A 17,684-nucleotide genomic window follows, 5' to 3' on the forward strand; every position below is an offset into this window, starting at 1 on the left:
TATCTTTTTTTTTCCTTTGAAAAGGTTTTCAAATATAAATGATTTCAAATTTATATGCTCTAACATAAAACTAATTGTAATAAAAATTTAATTTGACATGTTTAATTTTTTAATTTAACTTGAATAATTTTACTCAATTCAACTTAAATTTTATTTTACTCTAACTTAATCTAAAATTTTTTTTAATAAAATTAAAATAATAAATATCACTCATCAACTTAATTAAATCTGAATTTTTTTTACGCGATTCCGTTGAAGTTTCAACTTTTTTCTTCTACACTGGAAGTAAACTTAGTATTTATCCAAAAAAATATAAGCAAAGTGATTTTCCCCTACTAGGTCTACGAAGATGACTGCGACGTCGTATTGGGCATTGATTTTTCACTTCCACTAGCTTCCTAAGCTACTAAAAGTTCCAATTTCGCAAAGTTAATTGGGCTTTGAGAGGGAGCGCGAACAGAAAAGAATAGGTTTCTTGACATTTTCAGCAGGTAGAAGAGAAAGGGCGATTAGTTATTGAAATGGCGGCGTTGAGAGGAGTTGTGCTAAAGCACCTGAGAGTGAATGCAACATCCCTGTCTCTGCTTCGTAACCCTAAACCCATCCCTAACGGCCACGGTGCTCTAATCTTCAACGCCATACGGCGCTGATTTTCTGACGACGTCATGGGCTCATTCCTTGACAAATCTGAGGTCACCGATCGCGTTGTCTCCGTAGTAAAAAACTTCCAGAAAATTGATCCATCCAAGGTTTTACTTTTTCATTCACTTTTCTAACTTTTTTCTTATAATATTAGGTTATTGATTTAGTCACTTCTTCCTTTTCATTAGCCAATAGCTTCTTTTAAGCTTGCGATGCTATTTCTTTAAATTGTTTAGTAAATACCGATTCGATTGCTCGACTTAATTTATTTATGATTGGTGACGTCTGGTGTAGAGGAGTTGTATTTCTCCTAAATCAAACTAACCCTTCGATTATTTCGCTGTAAGTTTCTTTATTTTTGTTGCTTTGATATGATAAGCTGAGAACTACCAAAAATAAGTCTCTTTTCTAGCTGTAGTTAGATGCCTTCAAATTTCTGTCTTTTAGGAGTGAAGATTAATATAAATTGACTTGTATTCTGAATTAACAAACCAGTACATAAGAAACTGTGGAAAATTTTGTTTGGTTTATAATGCGAGTTCATTTCTTTAGAGCTGATTTCTGCTTGGTTCGTTTGATGTGGATGTGAAGCTTTGGTATTTTGCAAATATGAAATTTGAGGTGGTATGGTCAGGCACTGCTTAACTATTGCTTTTTCTCTCTAATAAAAAATTTGGGTGCTTAAATGAATAGGTTATTCAGTTTCTTTCAGAGGAGGAATATGAAATAGGTTTGTTTTGGGCTGGAGTTGGTTGTGGTTGTGAATTCGATATCAAATTGAAATTTGGTTGGATTGGTAGTCTAAGTTTTTGCAATATTTATGTTGTCTGGCACGTGATTGATATGCAAACAAGTATGACTTGTATAAGCATTAGATCAACTTCAATGCTAGTTGTAGTTGTAGAAGTGTGATTTTACAATCTACTTGCGAAAGAGGCTTTTGTAACATGCTAGTCAGACACTGCATACAAGGGATAATTATGGCTGATAAATATGATTTACTAAATAATTTTTTTTTAAAAAAGAAATTCTATTTACTATATATACTTCTCTTGACTGAGTTGATGCCATAAGTTAACCAGGCACCGATTTAGTTGGGAAATTACTAAAATATCCTTTCACATACAAAGTAATTAATTATAATATAAGAGTGCTTTTGGTTTTTCATGCTTTTTAATAAAATAATATTATGATAGGATTTGAACTTGGGACGTGTGAGACTTAAACTTTTAACTTACCATTTCAACCAAGGCCTAAAAAATAAACGAATTAGGGCCTAAATACTAGGCTTTTTTTCTTGCAAGTAAAGTTACTTGGCTTTCTTGCAAATAACGTTTTATTCTAGCCCTAGATTTAAACCCTAAAAATACTTAATAACCCTAGGGGTCTATAATATATCTACTAAAAATAAATTTTATAAGATAAAACTGACATAATAAAATAGTATAATAAAAATAAAAGCTCCTGCGTCAATGTGCCTCAGAACAAGTACTACATTTAAAGGGCTGACTGAGTTGGTATCACCCATAAACCGAATTCCAACTCAGTTAAACAATTATCAAAAATATTTCCTTTTACAAAATACATTATTATGAGGGTGTTTTTCTCATTTTAAATCATTTGAAATCTAGGAAAATGCACTTGATGGGATTCAAACCGAAAACACTATAGTAGTATGTTACAAAAGCCTCTGTTTTAAACTAAAGCTTTATATACTCTTAACATCAATTTTTTATAAATATATTTGTTACATATATTCTTTCACGTGCCATAATCTAGTATTTTTTTATTTAGTTTTACCTTATCCTTAAATAATTGAAAGAAAAAAGGTAAAATGACGTGCGAGTCCCTTTTCAACTTCTGTTCTCAGTTCTTCCTCAAATCCTAACCCCTCATTCCTGTGTCCAGCTTGATTTTCTGTTATGATTTCATCTAGTTGCATATGCATCTTCGTATTTCCCCATCCTCTTTCCTGTTGATTGCATGGTCAGGAAGAAGGAAGTGGTATGATGGAGCCATTGGTTTTTTTTTTTGCTGTGTCGCTTTATTAGACAAGTGTCACAGCACATACTTACTTTTCTCGGCATGTTGGAAGCATTTCTAGATCAAACATCCGTGCCATCTGTTGGTGCATCATAACCTTCTTGATTTGTGATTTGTCCTTATGTGAAGAACTTGGAAAAGGCGCACAAACTCTTGCTATTCTTTTTTCTCATTTCTTTTCCTTAATATATTTTGAGATGACACAGTATCATTTATCGAGTTATTATGAGTGCAACTTGTAGTAATTTTAGGTCTATATTACTCGGATTTGGGTGTGAATTTTTTTTCAGTGTTTTAATGTATTTGTATGTTTCTTGGAAGGTAATATCCTTGTATCAATATCTGTATATGCTCAGATATGGATACTTAAAAAACCCGAAGAGTCGTAGTAATATGGTTTTTAGTTGCATGTAGTCTTTCTCTTGTAAGTCTTTCACTCTGTTTAGTTTATTCTGTTTTGCAGGTTACCTCAAATGCCCATTTTCAAAAAGATCTCGGGTTAGATAGTTTGGACACTGTGGAGGTTGTTATGGCTCTTGAAGAAGAATTTGGGTTTGAGATACCTGATAATGAGGCAGACAAAATCAGCACGATCAGTCATGCTGTCGAGTTCATTGCTTCTCACCCCCAGGCAAAGTAGACAGGAAATTATGACTCAAATCTTTTTCTTTATTTTACTTTGTTCATGTGAGACATGCCTGTAGTATCCGAGGAGGAACGTATTTACTAGTTATATCATTTGCTCGCCTGAATTTTGAGGCGCTCTTCGAACCAATTATAGACTTTATTGAGATAAGTAAACCAAGAGGACCCCCCCCCAGTCGAGAACCGTATATCAGAATTTCATCTTGTACAGCTTAAACAAAAACACCCAAGTAATAGCTGAAACGGATATGGAATAAAAAGTTTGAAACTTAAATCTTTTCATTCAATTTTATTCGAAGACACAAAAGAGTGAAAACCCGAAAGCTCTTTTTTGTAGTTGTAATTATAATGCCAAAAAATTAAGTCAACGCAGTCGTCTTTATGTTGATCGTTACAAGACTCTTGAATCTTCTATTTACCTACTTATTTTTTTGTTCTTTGCTTTGATTTGTTCGATTTGTTCTTTGTATGAAATGTGGCTTTATTCTTGTTTTCTTTCCTTTTTATAGGAATTCTCTTGTTAAGATCCTATGAATCAATTGAAACTTTAGATTTATATTAGAATCGCGGTGATTCAATAAAACCTTCAAACTACGTCCAAAGATTCGGAGTAAGAATCATTGGATATCACTTATTCAATCAATATCAATCAATAGAATAGCTATAATAAAAACGAATACAAAGAAAAGAAAAATTTGTCCTCTGATCGAAATAAGTATAAACTAAGAGTTTGAAAGAAAAAAAAAACTTTCAATTTATAAATAATAAAATTCTTTCTTTGAATTTTTTTTTAAGTTTAGCTGCGAGGTTTGAATCTAGACTAATAATCTCGAGTTAATTTTGATGTTACTGCCTCAACGCTGCTGTTCTAATTCATAAAATGTAATATTGCTATTTTGTTTATTTTTCTTGACCATATTTCATTTTAATGTAATAAATTTGGATAATTGGCCTAAGAAGATAATTGTACTTGATCTCAGTTTCATCTGGGAGGAAACTTTAGCTTCTATAATTGTCTAGTCGGTTGGCATTTCTACTCGACTATATATTCATATCATAAACATGGATTCATTCCGCACATAAATTTTCACGTTTTCAGAATCTTAATTACCGTATTTATTTATTTGTTTTTGCTGTAAATAGTCTTCCCGATTCTCTTTGTGCACATGAAATAACGCTTTCATTATACAATTTCATGTATTTAATCAATTAATTGATTCGTTTTAATTTTACATTCGCTTCAAACAAATTGTATGTATGACATGGTTATAACACGGTTGGAATGGAAGAAGTGGGAGTGAAATTTTTTGTCAAGCATTTGGACTAAATTTGAACTTTAAAAGTTAATATTGTTGTGATGGTCTTATGTAAATATCACCATTGGGGAAAAGATTATACTTAAATCATAAAAATGATGAAAACACTTGTGGTTATAATATATATAATTCAATTTTAAAATAAATTTGCTTCGTATAATTTAATTTAAAATTATTTTTAAAGGCGAAACAAATTTCCTAAAATATAATTTAAATCACTTTTTCATGTGTAGGCAATAAAATTAGGATATTGAGAATATTCATTTTTCTAAATTGTATTGTCTACAATTTGTTATAAAATAAACGATAAAGAAAATAAAAAAATAGAGATAGGAGAGCAAAAAGAGAAGTATGTATTTTATTCATCAATATGATATTTACCGTGCTTCTTCAAAATTTATATCTATAAACATAAGTATAAATGATAATTCTATTTCTAATGGGCATTAGAATTCTAAAGTGCATTAAACTTCTTATCTTAATAAACATCCACTTTATAATAATAAAATATTTAAAACACTCCCCTTAGATGTCTATTGATAGATAATATGATTCATTAAAACTTTACTAAGATAAAAACCCTATGGAAAAAAAATTAGCAAAAGAAAACCCAATGAGACAAAACCTTAGTGAAGGAAAAGAATACAATGTGTATTTACTCATCCTCATGAGAACACATAATATCTTAGAGTACATATTTCAATCTTGAATACTAACTTTTCAAATGACCACGTTAATGGATTTGCTAAATGTTTATATCACGATTCTTTTGAAAGTCATGAGTGAGGAAAAAATTTGGGGAAATATCTTTTGATCTCTTTAGGAGTTCCAACAGAGATACGACCATGCCCTGGGTCACACCAAGCTTGAACAAAGAACCTGATACGAGCTCGATTCGGATGATGTGATGAGTCGTATTATGTTCCCGATCGAATTTAGGTAGTGTCGATTTAGTTCAAAATTCAATAAGATGAGTTATATTGGTTTTAAATGAATTAGGAAGCAAAATGGGGATGAATGGTTTCCAATGAAACAAGAACGAACCCTTATTAACAAATAAGGACCCGGGCTTAAAGGTTTCAAAGAAAAGGAAAGAAATGGTAGATAAAACCGAGACCCTCTATTTAGCAAAATAGGAACCTTCGGTATAGTTGGAACGCCACACCTTATGGTGATAAGTTCGAAACAAAGTCAGATTGACGCCACTCGTAAAGATAAGTCAATTGAGCTTTGAAGAATAAAGAGAGTGAATTGCCTCACTAAAATGATATTTCATTCAGAGATTTGTCAAAAAGTCCTTTTACAAGAAAAATAGAAACTATTTATAGACTTTCAACTAGTAGCCGAATAGACAAGTTCAAGACTTAATTTCTAAGCAAACATTGAACTAAAATTCAGCTTAACTTCATGAATATGGGGCAATGTAGATTCGGCTGAATTGTGACCAACTATGAAGCTTCCACCTTAAGCAAATGGATCTTGGAGATGCATGTAGCAACTACATTCAGCTAATGGGTTTAAATGAGCATTCAAGAGGCAACTCTTGCTGAAAAATTACCAATAATAAAGAGAGTACTTGAGCAGCCATATCAGGTGTGAATGGACGGTTTTGAAGAGCCTTAAAGTGTGAACACCTTGAACCGAATGGCCAAAAGATTTCTAGCAATGTGAAGGAAATAAATGGCAGCTTTGGATAATGAACAATCATCTCTTTTGGCCGAATGGACACATAGAAAACTTAAAAATCAGCACACCAATTTTAATGCATTCCATGCATGTATCGTTAGGTGCATGAACCCAATATGCATGCATCTTTACATCCATTGAATCTTCATGCATGAATCTGTCCAATTCACCTTCAAATTCGGCTGCACAAAAAAAACACACATGAACTTAATTAATTTCAAGCAAATTCAGCTGAACTAAATTAAAGTATAATGTGAACATCCTAAATAACATTGAGACAACTTAAATATTAACAAATCATAACACATAAATTCGGCTGGACAAATTTAAAACATGTAATAATTTAGACAAACTAAATGACATCAAGACATCTTTAATTTAACTAAATCAAGACATATTAAACACTTAAATTAATTAAGACATATTTAAAAGCTATAATGAAACTTATTTAAATGTTTATTTAAATGGTCTAAATTCCAGCATCAAATTAATTAGCTAGAACGAAATTCAGCTTCAAAGAAGTTGAATATGTTCAGCTCGTTTTTAAACTCCTTGCTATCATTTTCCTCAACCCGTTCCACCATTGCTAAAATAGCATCTTTGAATCGTTTAGCTCTAGCTCGCGTTATTGGACCAATGGGTAGCTTGATGGCTTCTTGTTCGTTCTCCATTTGGTTCGTAGGCAAGCTCACATCATTCCCCTCCTCTTCAGAACGATTTGTCCTCAAATCGGAATCTGCATCAAACGGAGACAAATCAGAAACGTTAAAAGTCGCGCTAACATTATATTCACCAGGCAAGTCTAATTTATAGGAGTTATCGTTAATTCGCTCAAGGACTTGAAACGGTCCAACCCCTCTCGGAAGAAGTTTGGATCGCCTTTGCATAGGAAATCTCTCCTTGCGCATATACAACCAAACCCAATCTCCTGGTTCAAACACAACTCGCTTACGACCTTTGTTAGCATGTTGCTCATAGTTCTTGGTCTTGGCCTCAATATTGTCTCGAACTCGTTGGTGCAATTGCTTGACGAAATCAGCTTTGCGCTTCCCATCTACATGAACAAGTTGATTAGAAGGCAATGGCAATAAATCAAGTGGAGTTAATGGATTGAAACCATAGACAATTTCAAAAGGAGAAATTTGGTAGCTGAATGAACAGCTCGATTATACGCAAACTCCACATGTGGTAAGCATTCTTCCCAAGCCTTCAAATTCTTCCGAATAATAGCTCGAAGCAATGTAGACAGAATCCGGTTGACCACTTCGATTTGGCCGTCCGTTTGTGGATGGCAAGTGGTTGAAAACAGCAACTTCGTTCCAAGTCGCCCCCATAGTGTCCTCCAAAAATGGCTAAGGAATTTTGCGTCTCGGTCGGACACGATCGTTCTAGGCATGCCATGCAACCTGACCACCTCTTTGAAAAATAAGTTAGCAATATTAACGGCATCATCAGTTTTATGACATGCTATAAAATGGGCCATTTTTGAGAACCTATCTACAACCACAAATATTGAATCTCGGCCATTCTTACTCCTAGGTAAACCTAGCACAAAGTCCATGGAGATATCAGACCAAGGGGTTTCGGGAATAGGTAATGGTTTATACAAACCGTGGGGCTTAATTCGTGACTTAGCCCGTTTGCACGCAATGCATCTATTACAAAATCGTTCGACATCTCGTCGCATCTTGGGCCAAAAGAAATGTTCGTGCAATGTAGCTAATGTCTTAGCAACACCAAAGTGCCCCATTAATCCTCCGCTATGGGCTTCTTCGATCAACACTTCTCGTACGGAACCTTGGGGTATACAAAGCTTTCCTTCTCGGAATAAGTACCCATCATGTCGATAGTACTTCTCATAGGCTCCCTTGGCACATAATCTAAAGAATTCACCAAAGTCAGCATCGTTGACATATAAATCTTTAAGAAATACAAACCCCATTAACTTAGCATCCAAAATATTTAGCAACGCATACCTTCTACGTTTTCCTTACCTTTCTTATATTTAATAACGTAGGGAAAAGATTCGAGAAATTCTACCCACTTAGCGTGTCGCTTATTCAACTTGTGTTGCCCCTTTAAATACTTCAAGGACTCATGATCGGTGTGTATGACGAATTCCTTGGGCCAAAGATAGTGTTGCCACGTTTCTAAGGCTCGGATCAACGAATAGAGCTCCTTGTCATAAGTTGGATAGTTTAAGACAGCACCATTCAGTTTCTCGCTAAAATAGGCAATAGGACGACCATCTTGCATCAACACAGCTCCAATGCCTAAACCTGATGCATCACATTCTAACTCGAAAGTTTTATCAAAGTTAGGCAAAACTAATAACGGTGCATGAGTTAAACAATCTTTAATTTTCAAAAAGGATTTTTCTTGTTCCTCTTCCCAAATGAAGTTGGAATTCTTACGAATAACCCCGGTTAAAGGTGCGGCTAAGGTGCTAAAATTTGGCACGAATCGACGGTAAAAACTTGCTAGTCCATGGAAACTTCTGACTTGGGAGACATTCGTCGGACGGGGCCATTCTTGGATCGCCTTGATCTTCTCTTGATCGACTTCAAGACCCTCCGAGCTAACAACAAAACCTAAAAACACAACCTTGTTAGTGCAGAAATCACATTTCTTCAAATTAGCATACAAGGTTTCTTTTCTCAATACTTCCAAAACAGATTTTAAATGTAAAATATGTTCATCCAAATTTTTACTATAGATTAATATATCGTCGAAGTATACTACGCAAATCTACCAATAAAAGGTCTTAAAACGTGATTCATAAGCCTCATGAATGTGCTTGGGGCGTTCGTTAAGCCAAATGGCATAACGAGCCATTCGTAAAGCCCATGCTTCGTTTTGAGCGCAGTCTTCCACTCATCTCCCTCACGCATCCGTATTTGGTGATAACCGCTCTTAAAGTCGATTTTTGAAAATAAACTCGCGCCACTTAGCTCGTCAAGCATATCATCCAATCGTGGTATAGGATGACGATACTTGATAGTTATTTTGTTTATAGCACGGCAGTCCACGCACATCCTCCACGTTCCATCCTTCTTCGGAACTAGTAAAACAGGCACGGCGCATGGACTAAGGCTTTCACGTACATAGCCCTTTTCAAGGAGTTCATTTACTTGCTTTTGTAATTCTTTCGTCTCTTCAGGATTGCTCCGGTAAACAGGTCGGTTTGGAATTGCGGCTCTCGGCACAAGATCGATTTGGTGTTCAATTCCACGAATAGGTGGTAACCCACTCGGGATTTCTTCCAGGAATACGTCTTGAAATTCCTGCAACACAGACAAAATAGAAGAAGGCAATTTGTCATCAAATTCGTTAGTGCCAAGCAAGCTCTCCTTGTACAAAAGAACCAACAATGGTTGTTTCAATAGCATCGATTTTCGAACTTCCCTCTCTTTTACAAAGAAATTCTTTTTTTCAATCTCATCACTCATTTCTTTTTCTTTCGAATCACTCTCTCTTTTTTTATCACTCATCTTTTTGTTTTTCTTCTTTTCTTCACTCTTTTCTTTATTCTTTTCATTTATTTGCTCTCTCTCGATTTCTTTCGATTTTTCAATCGAACTCCTCATTTTGAGTTGATCTTCATACACTTGTTTCGGTGATAACGGAGCTAGAGTCACCATTCGTCCCATATGTTTGAAAGAGAATCGATTTGTGTAACCATCATGAATGGCTCGCTTGTCGAATTGCCACGGACGTCCCAAAAGAAGATGCCCCGCATGCATCGGTACAACGTCGCACATCACTTCATCTTGATATTTTTCGATTGTGAATGAAATGAGCACTTGTTTTGTTACCTTCAATTCTCCACCATCGTTAAGCCATTGGAGTTTATACGGATGGGGATGTTTGGTGGTGGCCAATCCGAGTTTCTCCACCATCAACATACTAGCCACATTTGTACAACTTCCCCCATCGATTATCACGCAACAAATCTTACCTTGTACTTGACATCGCGTATGGAAGATGTTTTCGCGTTGTTGATCATTTTCAGCACCTTGCAAAGTGAGACTTCTTTTCACAACCAAGATTTCTCCATTCTCGGCTTGTTCGATGTCTTCCTCTTCTTCGAGTTGTTCAACAGCCTCGTTCTCTTGTTCACTTTCGGATTCAATTTCTCCATCATCTCGAACAAACATCGCATTTCGGTTCGGGCATTGGCTTGCGATGTGGCCCCTTCCAAGACATTTGAAGCATTTGATGTCTCGGGATCTATTTGGTTGGGCATCCATCTTTCCTTTACTCGATTCAGCAATCGGTTTGTTGAATTTGGTAGCTCCACTTACTTCTTTATTTCGACTCGGCAAGTCTCGTTTGTTGGACCCTTGCCCCCACTTAGTCGTAGAAGAAGTATTAGGGAAAGAACGGAACGTGCCTTTTCTCTTTAATTGTTTTTCAACCTTTATGGCCATATGGACCATATCAATGACCTCGACATAATGGTGTAGCTCCACAATATTAGCAATATCTCGGTTAAGGCCGGCGAGAAATCGAGCCATGGTGGCTTCTCGATCTTCCTCCACATCGGCGCGGATCATGGCCACTTCCATTTCCTTGTAGTAATCCTCCACGCTTCGTTGGCCTTGAGTTAAGCTTTGGAACTTTTGATACAACTCCCGGTGATAGTAAGCAGGAATGAATCGCTTTCTCATTATGGCTTTCATTTCCGCCCATGTAGACACGGGACGTTCGCCATTGCGTCTTCGGCTCATCGTGAGTTGATCCCACCATATTATGGCGTATTCGGAGAATTCTATAGCAGCTAACTTTACCTTCTTGCTTTCCGAGTAATTGTGGCACTCGAAAACTAACTCCACCTTCTTCTCCCATTCAAGATAGGCCTCGGGATCCGACCTTCCTTGAAAAGTAGGAATCGCCATTTTAATGTTTTTTAAATCATCATCGGTCCTCTCTCGATCTCTTGGTCCCCGTGCTCGTTGGCCTTGTCGCCTTGCACTTTGTCGCGAAGCTCGATCACTTTCAACGTCACTTGCTTCATATAGATCATTTGCATGTTACCATGGACGTTCTCGCTCTCTTCTCGGAATAGGAGGGGTGTTCACACGTTGGCTTCGTTCCTCCATTTTTTCCATTCGTTCATAAAGGGAATCAAATTGAGGTTGGAACAAACGAGAAATTTCTCGCACGATTGCTTGGACTTGTAGATCGGGCACTCCGCCTCCGGGAACGTTTCTCCTTGGTTGAAGATTAACTCCTCCACCAGCGGCATTCGAGGCTCCTCCACTTGTTGCTCGTCGTTCCGGGCTCCTTGACATGAGATTAAAATTAAGAAAATATCCTCACCAAAAAAAAAACCTCACAATTCACTCACAAGAAAAGAATTCACTCCTCTCGTGTTTCACTCTATTTTCGGCTTTTATCTTGATGTACTCTCTTGCCTTTTACCTCTCAAATCCAACTCTCGATATTCTGAAAAGCTACTTAGATTTATCCACACTTGTGGGTCGGCTTCAAGGGGTTTTGCAAGGGAAAGTCGTATGGTTTAGGGTAGGCTCGAAAGAAAGAAAGGCTTAAGATGTGGCGTATAAAATGGATTCACTAATTGAATTTTTTTTAATAGCGTGAAAATTCACTAAAATGGGTATAAAGGAGTGTAGAATGTGATTTTAGAAAAAAAATTGTTGAAGTGTCTCCAGACTTTTTTTTTTTCGGATCTTTCACGTTCTTTTCGTCCGCACCTAGACCGTATGCAATTTTTTTTTTCAAATTTTTTTTTTTCAATTTTTTTTTCGATTTTTTTTTCAATTTTTTTGAATCTACAATTTACGTACCTAAGTTAACCAGCTCTGATACCAACTGATCCGAGCTCGATTCGGATGATGTGATGAGTCGTATTATGTTCCCGATCGAATTTAGGTAGTGTCGATTTAGTTCAAAATTCAATAAGATGAGTTATATTGGTTTTAAATGAATTAGGAAGCAAAATGGGGATGAATGGTTTCCAATGAAACAAGAACGAACCCTTATTAACAAATAAGGACCCGGGCTTAAAGGTTTCAAAGAAAAGGAAAGAAATGGTAGATAAAACCGAGACCCTCTATTTAGCAAAATAGGAACCTTCGGTATAGTTGGAACGCCACACCTTATGGTGATAAGTTCGAAACAAAGTCAGATTGACGCCACTCGTAAAGATAAGTCAATTGAGCTTTGAAGAATAAAGAGAGTGAATTGCCTCACTAAAATGATATTTCATTCAGAGATTTGTCAAAAAGTCCTTTTACAAGAAAAATAGAAACTATTTATAGACTTTCAACTAGTAGCCGAATAGACAAGTTCAAGACTTAATTTCTAAGCAAACATTGAACTAAAATTCAGCTTAACTTCATGAATATGGGGCAATGTAGATTCGGCTGAATTGTGACCAACTATGAAGCTTCCACCTTAAGCAAATGGATCTTGGAGATGCATGTAGCAGCTACATTCAGCTAATGGGTTTAAATGAGCATTCAAGAGGCAACTCTTGCTGAAAAATTACCAATAATAAAGAGAGTACTTGAGCAGCCATATCAGGTGTGAATGGACGGTTTTGAAGAGCCTTAAAGTGTGAACACCTTGAACCGAATGGCCAAAAGATTTCTAGCAATGTGAAGGAAATAAATGGCAGCTTTGGATAATGAACAATCATCTCTTTTGGCCGAATGGACACATAGAAAACTTAAAAATCAGCACACCAATTTTAATGCATTCCATGCATGTATCGTTAGGTGCATGAACCCAATATGCATGCATCTTTACATCCATTGAATCTTCATGCATGAATCTGTCCAATTCACCTTCAAATTCGGCTGCACAAAAAAAAAACACACATGAACTTAATTAATTTCAAGCAAATTCAGCTGAACTAAATTAAAGTATAATGTGAACATCCTAAATAACATTGAGACAACTTAAATATTAACAAATCATAACACATAAATTCGGCTGGACAAATTTAAAACATGTAATAATTTAGACAAACTAAATGACATCAAGACATCTTTAATTTAACTAAATCAAGACATATTAAACACTTAAATTAATTAAGACATATTTAAAAGCTATAATGAAACTTATTTAAATGTTTATTTAAATGGTCTAAATTCCAGCATCAAATTAATTAGCTAGAACGAAATTCAGCTTCAAAGAAGTTGAATATGTTCAGCTCGTTTTTAAACTCCTTGCTATCATTTTCCTCAACCCGTTCCACCATTGCTAAAATAGCATCTTTGAATCGTTTAGCTCTAGCTCGCGTTATTGGACCAATGGGCAGCTTGATGGCTTCTTGTTCGCTCTCCATTTGGTTCGTAGGCAAGCTCACATCAGAACCTTTGGAGCTGCCACAAGGACCTATCACTTGAGCTCGAGCCAAACAATTCAAAGAGGCTATTTCAGCCTTAGTCAACCAAGTGTGGGGCGAGACATTGGCTGGACATATTAAGAGAGCTTGGACTAGCTCAACAAAATCACCTTGCAACCTCTTGCAAGACGAACTCAGCTCAAACTTAGCTCCATGAGCTTAGTTCAGCTCAATTCAACTCAATTGACCTAATTTCTACTTTTTTTTAGTTCATGCGTTTACTAGCTGAAATAAACTTAAGTATTTAATTAAGTTAGTTAATTTAGGTTCAGCTCATAATTATGTTTTTAGCTTATTACATGATTTTAATATGTTTTGTTCCAGCTGAATTTAATGTGTCATATTCTATACAAGTCTTTAATATGTCTTAGCTTAAATACATGTTATTAATATGTCTTAAAATTAAAACATGTTTTTAATATGTCCTAGTGCAGCCGAATTTACTATGTCCTAAATTAATTAAATGTGTTAATTTGTTTTGTGCAGCATATGCATGGCCGGTTTTAATGCCAAGCTAAATGCATGGACGGCTTTAATGCTTAGGTGTGCTGATGCTTGAACTCTCCCAAGCACCTATTAGGCCAAAGAATGGCTGATCATTCATGTTCCTAAGCTGACCAATTAGCTCCCCAAAGCGGCCTTGAAGGCTTTCACACTAGCTGATTATTCCGTTCACACATGAAGGCCTTTCGGTTTTGTGCGTTCACACACAAGTGGTTATTTAATTTCAGCTTTCACACTCAAAATGACTCTTACAATATTCAAGCTGCTCATTAAGTCTTCAAACCTATCAGTTTGAATAAGATACTTGTATTTAAGCCTTTTTAAGCACTATGGCCGAACCTAGCCAAGGCTAATCAGCTCCCATTCATTCCATGTAACACCCTTAACCCATATCCGTCGCCGGAATAGGGTTACAAGGCATTACTGATCAATCACATCAATATCACATAATTTAAACATTCATAGTCATAATTATACCTAACACCATCAAATTGTCCCTTACAAGGCTCTTCAAGGCCTTAGAACATGTTTAGAAGTGGTTCGGGACTAAACCGATAACATTTGCAAACTTTGGGAAACTTAGAAAATTTCCCAACATTTTAGGGTCACACGCTCGTGTGAACAAGCCGTGTGCCTCACACAGTCACTAAACACGCCAGTGTCATAGGCCGTGTGAAAACAAGGCATACATACTGACTTCACCACACGGCCGGAGACCCGCCTGTGTGCCATGGCCGTGGGAAATCTGAAGGGTATACTGACTTGGCCACACGGCCGACCACACGCCCATGTGCCAGCCCGTGTGCCACACACGGTCGGTAGACACGCCCATGTGTCTAAGCCGTGTAACTCTCTGACTTGTATAGTTAAGTTACAGCTGGCACAAGGTCAAGCCACACGCCCATGTGCTCAACCGTGTGGGGCAAAATTAGGGTTGTTTTAAGCCACTTTTCCTCACCTATAATCAATCACCTTAAAGCATATATATAACACCTTACTCACATCCAATTTGGCAGCCAAAACAACCATTTGAATACATATTATAAGCCATTTCAAAATCAAGCACTCATATACTCAAATCAATACCATTAGTACATTCAAACACATACCAAGCTAGCATGATTGATTCCTCATTACTCACCTATTCAATCATATACCAAAGTACATATCATACTCATCAAAACAACCTATTTCAATATGTATTTTTACTACCATCAATCACACACAAAGCTTGACTCATAAATTATCTATTAGCCATGCATTTATCAAGTCCAAAATCATGTTTTTCATAAGTAAATACTCTTCATATACCAAATGACGAAATGATAAACTTGAACCATCACCAACCATACCAAATTATGCCATTACACAAGGCAAATTACACATCAAACGTAAGTCATTAATAAGCCATATAAAATGACCCAATACATCACCCAAAACCTTTATAAAAAACACTCAAGCCTATACATTCCATATAACCAAAATCACAAAGCTCATATAAACCAAACCATAGCTGGATAGTGTGATGAGATCTCCGATGACTTCCAACCCGAGCAAGCTTTCGAAACTCTATAAACATAGAAAATAAAACAAAGTAAGCTATAAAGCTTAGTAAGCTCGTATGGAAATAAACTCATATTATTAAATAAATGCATTTTAAACAATTACTCAAATCATGATATAATTCATATGATTTCACCATTCAATCTCAAATTCATGTACATAGATGATCAAAATTTTCATGAGTTTATTCATTCAAAACATGTATAGTTTGAATATTCTTATCAATTCATTCACATTTTCATAAGCATAAACAATTATATATAAACTTTATTCAATTCAATATTCATCGATTTTCCCAATGCCATAGTCCAACTATGGTCTTACACATACATTGCCAAGGCTCTGCTTTGGTCTTTATTTCACATGCCATAACCCAGTTATGGTTTTATAAGTCAATTGCCATAGCCCAGCTATGGTCTTATTCGACAACTTACCTTTTTCAACTCATACTTTTCATTTAATTACTCAACATTTATTCAATTCATACTTCATTATAATCAAATAAACACATTTTGACATGAAACATACTTATATACAATTCTTTTTTAATATACATAATACAATATGAACTCATCAATTTACTTTTATTCGATTCTCACATAGGTTTTGTGCGTACCTATATGACTTATTCCAATCATACTTTATTTCTCATCTTGACTATGCCGGTCTCACATAGGATACTCGAAAATCACATAAAGCTCGTACAATGCCATATCCCAAATATGGTCCTACATGTTAACACATATCGATGCCACTGTCCCAGACAGGGTCTTACACAAAATCGATTAACGATGTCGATGTCCCAGACATGGTCTTACACGTAATCATATAATGATGCCCATGTCCCAGACATGGTCTTACACATAATTAAAACATAATCCAATATATGTCAAAGCAAACTATTTATGTATACGGAATATAAATAACTAACCATCAACTTTATTAATTAAGCATCAGACCTATTATATCCTTTTAATATAAAAGAATTGCATAAGTGCTACTTTACATGTCAGACAATACAAATTTCCAATATATATCATTTATGCAGCATGATTTCATAATTGGCATGAGTTTACATGTTTCATGCATTAATATAGGTAAATTCACCCATTCGAATATGCATACATATATAAACACTTAATCACCGAACCACAAACGTTATATCATTGCATGTGTGTATGTTTCTTCCTTTCCTGGTAGAATATAAATGCAATTTTTATTACGAAATTCAAGCCAACTCATGTGGAAAAAATATACACCTTATAATGTCGATATGTCAATCAAAATTCACATAGGCTTCGTATTATTACATTCATGCATACTTCTGACCGCATTATTTACCCAATGTAATAGCACAGACAACTACCATATCATGGATAAGTTAATCCATCCTATGCGCAAATAAATACATAAACTTATACCTATAATCAAGTTGGTTACAACCATCTCATTCACCCTTGTCTTATAACCGACCATGCACGTACATTATCCATTATAATCACCTCATAAACATATAACAAAGTACCCAAGACATTTTAAGTATCAAGGCCGAATATAAATCAACCAAGACATTATTTTTAATTCAACTCATATGACAAACGATTTATCAAAATATAAATCATTAATGAGCCATGCCAAGCAACCATACATATCATATAAAACCTGTAACAAAATCAATCCAATTCACAATAAGACATAGCCGAATATTCCCTGTACCAATACATATAACAACACCTTAACAAAATATAACTACCGCTTCCATATATATGTTTATACTCACACAAAAACTATAATCGGATTAACCAAAGATGCTGCCCAATTCATCAATTATTGCGATGCACAAAACACACATAATCTTAATTAAACTTAATTCACTAACAGCATGTTAACCTTAATGAGCTCATTCCATG

At 35.5% G+C, this 17,684-nt stretch overlaps 1 pseudogene; it reads left to right on the top strand.

Annotated features, from left to right (window-relative positions):
* The first annotated feature begins 370 nt into the window (after nt 1–370).
* LOC107942776 (acyl carrier protein 2, mitochondrial-like) lies at nt 371–3,612 on the top strand (annotated as a pseudogene).
* Nucleotides 3,613–17,684: the final 14,072 nt, after the last annotated feature.

The sequence above is a fragment of the Gossypium hirsutum genome, chromosome A13 (genome assembly GCF_007990345.1).
Source record: "Gossypium hirsutum isolate 1008001.06 chromosome A13, Gossypium_hirsutum_v2.1, whole genome shotgun sequence".
Lineage (NCBI taxonomy): Eukaryota > Viridiplantae > Streptophyta > Magnoliopsida > Malvales > Malvaceae > Gossypium > Gossypium hirsutum.